We start from the raw sequence: 7,165 nt of genomic DNA, 5'->3' as shown, positions 1-7,165 counted from the left end.
AGCAGGTTCTGCTCCTCCTTCACAGTCACTGCACTGCCTGATAATCCCTTCCTTGCTCGTTATTAACAAACCACTCTAACAGACATTTGTTTGTAGTAATGAAAAATCTACTGGCAAGGGAACAGCTGTCCTGGAAAGGCTTTGAAGTGCTTTTCCAGGAAGCCATGGCCTCATACAGGATCTCACCCCAAAGTAACACCTAGCTGCTGTTGAGCACCAGGAATCACCACTGTGTTTCTAGGAGTAAGCAGTACCCCGCCTATGGGACCTGCTGGTGGTTTATTTAACCATACAGAAAAATCATCACCTTTGTGTTTACATTTTTTAAAGGCAAAAGGAAAGGAATAACCACACATTTTGGCTCTGACCTGTTAGGCACGTGGTACATCGCATCATGTGTGGGATGGGCTAAGGTTACAGGGCCACAGTGCACATAAGAGCAGCAGTTACCATGAGATCTTACACTACATGGAATTAGAGTCTCAATGGTATTCTGCAATGAGGCAGCCAATGAATCACCACCAGCCCTATGACCTGGCACAGTAGCCTTTCTTAGCTTACACAGTCTGTCCTGCTCTAAGGAGCCAGACACAACCTGACAAGCCAGCTCATGGTCACTTTCCTTCAGCCAGAACTGAAATCACTCAGTGGATGTGAAGCTGTGCTGAACTGGAGCTGCACTTTGTCAGGCTTTGTTCTTACCTGACAACCCAAGTAAGAACTAAATCCAACGCATAATGATTCACCTGTCTGATTAGCAGCATGTTTTTTCCCTAGAGGCAAAGGCAAAGGAAAGTGACAATCCACATGCGATTCTGCCAAGCAAAACACCCATTGTGGATGTGTTACACGACAGTTGGGTTTCTTTAGCAAACAGCATCTGTTGCTATCCCATTTCCAATTAAAAAACGTTTGCAGTTACATAACGGTTGATCCCCAATCTCCGGAGTGGTTAATCTAGCTGTACACATGGTTAAAACTTCTGCTGGCCAGTTGAAATCTGACTTTCCTAAGTACTCATTTGTATTTATTAAGTAGAGAGAAATGAATCTGTTGTGTGTGACTGGTTAGGATGTATCTTGCTCTTCCAATGCAGCAAAAAATTTTGATAGCCTTGTCCTCTATTTAACCATCCCTCTCCTTACTCACCAAACAGATTAAGACAAGTTGCTGAAAACAAATGAATGATCTCTTTCTAACAAGCAGTTCCATGCTATCAAGCAAGGAGAGATTTGTCCAGTGGGCCCAGGAAATAGAGTCTCCACTGCCTTGTTTCATTGATCTTATTGTTTTGTATCTTCTAGACTCTAGAGCAGCTATGAACACAGATCCCGGTCCATCATGACTAGATGAGATATGCTTGCAGTTGTGCAATGAGGGGACCTCCACCTGCATGGGGCTGTAAGTAGGTTCCTCTGGCAAGAGGCTTCAAAGCACAGAGGCGTCTCCTAGGTTGCCATCAAGAGAGGGAGAACAATGCAGGAATTGCTGACAGTTCACATCTCCCCACACCCTGGAAAACGCAAGGCAGGCAGTGCTGGAGGAAAATGACCCAGGAGGTATCTGCCTATTACGCCTATTAGCAGGGAGAAGTGTCTGCAGGACCTCACCACGGTGTGATGTGAGCAGCAAAACAAAGAATTGGCTTTGGAGTATCTTAGGGATCTACCTACAAGCTGCTTAGAGGGGCAGGGCAAGCAGGGGAGGGTGCAGCAGGTGCCTAGAAAAGGGCACAAACAAATAATGAATGCATGAAGCTATCATGGTGAAGGAAGGGAGCCAGACACATAGGGGGATAGCTGAAGAGGGCAAGGAGATGGCAAACAAAGCACAAACTATTGGAAGCTCAAAAAAGCATTACGTTCTGGGGCACACCAAGCATGATGAAATCCTGCTCAGAGAAGATCTCAGCAGAGTTCAGCAGGCCTGTGCCAGATCTAGGAGCAAAGCACTTGGGTGCCAGTTAATTACATGAAGGCCTTAGAACAAATAGGCCAGTGTGCACAGAAGCTGGAAGGCAGGGAAGGAGCTGCACCCTGGGAGCTGTGGGCGAAGGGGCGCCCTGCCCCGGGCCATGCAAGGAAATTCCCTTCCTTACATTATGGCAGAGGCGGCTCCAGGCTGTTCCTAAGTGGCAGCACCACCCAGGATCTCTGTCACTGAATGCTTCAAAGGTTAGTGGAGTCCCTTGGTCAGCTTTATCTGATCGGGAGAGGACTGGGTGGTGATGAAATCCTGCAGACAGTGGAGAAAGGCAGAGCTTGCACCTTTCTGCTCACCTGGGCAATAAGTTTTCACTGAGGTGCTAAGCAGGCAGGTTAACCTGCTTGGAGGTTCCAGGACAGCCTCCTACGTCAGGCTGCCCTGGCTTCTACCTCGAGCGCTTCCAGCTGAAGCTGGATCTGGGGCAGTGCACACATTCACCAGCAATTTCCTTCAATGCAAGATTCATTTTAAGGCTCAGCGTGGCTTCTAGTGTACTTATCTTACTTCAGCAAAGCAGGCAGAAAATTACACATTCGTCCAGTCATTGTAAAGACCAATTAGATGAATGTCCAGATCCTGAAAGTCAGACAGCTTCAAGCAAGACAAAGTCACCTCACCATGGTTGGCTTCACATTTCTGCTTCTCAAAGGTCTTTCCCCATTTAGAGGTAACAGCTCTATGCAATTTAGCATCCAGCTTGTGAAGAACTTCTCTCTCATCAGTCACCTTTATTCCTCTGTTTTCACATGTCAATAACCACTGCACAATCCTTTCTGCAGACTTCAGCGTATTTTGGGATGTTAAGCCCAGAAGAAAGAGGAAAAGCATCTCCCTCAGCACCACCTGCACTGGTAGTACACAGTTCTGTGGAGTTCATCAGAGAAGCGCAGGGTTGACATGGCCAACACAGCTAAATCCTTCCACCAGGAGGCTTCCCTGGCCCAGGCATGTGAGGCTAAAGAACATGGCACAAGGGAGGGTCCTGTTTAAGGACCTAATCTGTGTCCTGCTTGGCACAGGACAAATACTGCTGCTTCAGGGTTTCTGTCTTCCTTGCCAAGAAAGAACAAGCAAGTAGCTTCCCAAAGGGTTTGTTAAAAAAAAGAAAGAAAAGAAAACACACACACAAAGCATCAAAACAAACAAAAACCCTCAGAACCTTGCTGTGTGTATGAGATAAAGAGGATTTCACTGAGACTATGCCTGCCAGCAAGGTGCCCTTCCTTTGTACAACAGATTTATCAACAGCTGGAGGCTACAGAGCCCTGCACCAACCACATCTTCCTGGAAGTAAGCAGCTTCTGTTGAATTCAAAAGAGCCACAACTGCCTGCAGTTGGATTTTCAAAGGAACATGGCAGTCACATACTCACAAATAGTCCACAAAAAAAGAATAGAGATCGCAATTACAGCAATTGTTCTTGCATCAGATTAACCAAGCGGTGATGGGAAGGGAGAGCCCTCATTAATCACAAAGGGCCATTCATAGGGCAGACCAGATGGTAGCGTCTGACCTGCAAAAGCAGCGCTGGCATTTTCAAAGTGAGGTAGCCTGGAAATCAGAGTGGGTCTTCAAAAAATCATCTTTTGAACTACATAAAAGCAATTTAACCAGAGTAAAAGGAGTCATATTTGACTGGGAGTCTTGGAAGAGCCGAAGGGTCAACATGCTAACAACGCTTCACAGGGGCCCACTACAAACCTGACTGAGAAGAGCAAGCCTGGCTGCAGCCAGACCACCAAAGAGGCAGAAGGAAGGCTCTCTCTAAATTTGATCTTACTATGAGTTGACCAGCAAGTTATTTCTGACATTCATTACATAGATAACAAAGTAACATATGATTATAGATGATCTATTCTGGACAGTAGAGCTAATACTCTGTTTGCATTTTCACCTAAACTTTTATTGACTGGAAGAGTGACTCCAAGATTCCTTGTTAACACTAATGCAATCCTCACCAAAGGGTGCAGAGAGCCTTAAAAAGAGAAACATCTACGTGACTCAAGCATATCTAGTGGAAAATTGCCCATAGATCTGCAGAATCTTTAAGAGGTATTTGAAATCTGCAATTGGAGGGAAGGAAAACTGACTCTGTTTAGCTTCTGTCAGTGGAATCTATTAGGGCATCTGCTTCACACTGTTGATTGTATTTGGGAATGACATGTCATTAACAACCATATTGAGCCTCTGGAATACAGGAAGATAAAGGTTTAATGCAGCTGTATGCATTCACATGAACAGCAGCAATAAGAAACCAGCCACCAGTGGCAAATTTATCATTCTTTATTTTTTGTTGCTTTAAATTAAACTAAACAAGCCTCCAACTTCGTTGTGCATAGACCTTTTCCTAGGTCAAAGCCAAGTGATTTAATTTTTAACTCTGTTAACAGGATGAAGCAGTAGGACAAGAAAAACACACAAAGGAATCATTTCCTTCTGGAAAGCCAGCATAACAAAATCCATTCAATCTTATCATGAAATCCTCCCCTCTACCTCACACGAATGACTTGCAGAGCAGGATTTGCCCTTTGCCTTTCTTTACACACAGATATATTTGTGTGTGAAAAATCTTAACGAGGATAAAGAGAATTTAAATCAGTCCATATGGGAAACGTACCAACTAGAGGCCTGTCAACAGGGTTCTATCTCTGCCTTTACAAGGATTTGAATGGAAGAGAAAGCATTTACCCTTTTTGGCAAAGAAAGCCCACAATGTGCCTCCCATTCCTCAGGAACACTTGGAAATACCAAGCTCAGTGCATAATGGAAGGCAGAAACTTCTGACAGCCTTATCTCTAGAGTTTATTTCAGAAAGGCAGAGAAGCAGCACATAGATCTCTGTGATTATGATGATCCTCCAGCACAGAAGGCAAAGAAAATCTTGCTGTATGCTTTCTTCCTTGTAGGCATGCTGAATTACTCTGTGTCAGCCTCTAGTTAGCCCAGCTTCAGGCTTCCAGATACATCCCTGAGAAGCACTGAACAAATTCCAGGGGCACAACAGGAGGGTCCTCAGGAGGAGATACAGCACAGTTGGCATAGCTGTATCTGCCCCGGGCCAGAGAGGACCATTCTTTCCAGGTACCAAACCAAAAACATCCTCAGTTTTTCCTTTTAAATAGTTATTTGGGAGCTTTCATAGTTTGACTAGGAAAAAAATCATCTATAGACTAAGAAATCTTTCAACTTTGTTTTTTTTTCTCTCTCCTCAAGTTCAGGGGTTAACCCAAAGCTTGTGCTTCTATGTCAGAAACTCATATTCTGATTCTCTGGGTTTACACAGTGCGAGTTTTTCCACAAAATGAATTGCTAAGTATTTAGACAAGTCAGTAAGAATCCAAAATGACTGCTTCTGGCACCTAAACTGGATTTTTACAGCAGTTGTTTGCTCTGCAACATTTACAAGAATTAATTGCTCACTCAGATGTTCACAGAAGCTCCTCACATGCTATCGCAGGCAAACCACAACTTCATATTTATACAAGAGTTCATATTTATATAAGATCAAAATGCTTGGTACGTGCCTCTGTCTTCCACAGGTCATGCAATCAATTCTGTTCCTCCTCAAGTACTTCTAATGGCTTTTAAGTATGTTGGATATTTTCCTTCTCCCATGCTTGGAGCAACTGTGAATGTTCACTAATTTCAGCCTCACTTCATAAACAGTCCCCCCAGATTCCCCATAGCTTCTTGCTCAGAGTTCCTATCTAAACGGAGCCTCTTCACAACACAGATAAATGTGATGCTAGAATGTCATCACATGCAGCTCACTCTCCTTGTCATCTCTGTTTTTGGGGGGTTGGAATCATAGAATGATTTGAGTTGGAAGGGACCTCTAAAGGCCACCTAGTCCAACTCCCCTGCAATGAACAGGGAACACCTACGGCTACACTGGGTTGCTCAGAACCCCTCCAGTCTGACCCCTGAAATCGAGCTGACACACACAGTTTCAGTCCTATGGTTACGTTGAGCAGACACCAGCTCCAGTCACCACCGTAGAAGAAAATCCCTGTGATTCCTCACTCTGATCCCCAGCTGTGCTTCCCTGCCTTGCAGCCCCTAGACAGAGCAGGCACTCCATGGGAGAACTGAGATGGCCAAATGGCAGGTCAGTTGAATGCACCTCATGTTCTGGACCATGGTGGGACTGCAAAGAATGCTATCTTCTGGCAGCTATCCTCTCAATATTTATGCAGAATAACTAAAAAATGGAAGCTCTAGTTTTGGTCTGCACACAACACCACTTTCATCCCTGATATCAGCGTTTAATTTCACTCTTCCACCCCAAAGTCTTGTCCCACGTCTGCTGTCTCTGTAACATTAAATTGAGGGACACAATATTCCTGTTCTTTACTGCCTGATGTAGACATCTGTGCAGCATTAGAAATCAAAACTATAAAGCATTGTTTATAATATCATTACAAGCACATGAACAATCACGTCATTGACTTTGGGAAGTATAGAACTGTTTCAAACTGCAAACATCTCTGCTGAAGGTATCTTGAGAATACGGCTTGGTTTTTATTGAACTGTTTGAGTTTCAACCGTAAAAACTGGCAGGTTGTTCTAGCCTGATCCTGCTCTATGGCACCAAGATTAATCCTTCACCTCAGCTCTCTGATGTGCAGAGGCTTGAGAGGCTCTCACAGAAGTGTGCTTAAGAATTATTCCCTAAGTGTCCACCTGACTGAACAAACATACGGGCACTGGTTGTTATACAGAAGCATGAAGACAAACACTTATCAGTACTGGTGTTTTCTTTTATCCAGAGGGACAGGTCTTGATCCTTCCCATCCGTTCCCCCCCCCCCCAAGTTTCATTAAACTATCTACAGATTTTCCTTTAGTCTGGATGCAAGATATTTTGACTAAATTTAATCTTTAGACACTCCCTATCCTATTTCAGTTATATAAACACCCTCCAGCCCAACCCTCATAACATCGTCACGGTATGAAACTATTTCCTGTCACTTCAACCTGTTGAGATATTTTTGGTTGAAATTGAATGTGCATACCTGTAGCAGGTGAGGCACCAGTGAAAATGCGGGTGGGGGCAGACCTTTGCTTTTCTTGTGACAAGGACTTCTACAGTTTGTCATGCCACCCAAAGGGAGGTGGCCAACCGTCTAGGAGTGACTCAAGGAGTGACTCTACATCCTTTTTATAAGGAGTAAACTACT

The sequence above is a fragment of the Gallus gallus genome, chromosome 1, assembly GCF_016699485.2.
Source record: "Gallus gallus isolate bGalGal1 chromosome 1, bGalGal1.mat.broiler.GRCg7b, whole genome shotgun sequence".
In the NCBI taxonomy this organism is placed as follows: Eukaryota; Metazoa; Chordata; class Aves; order Galliformes; family Phasianidae; genus Gallus; species Gallus gallus.
The sequence above is the reverse complement of the archived record's forward strand: the minus strand, read 5'-3'. Positions refer to the sequence as shown.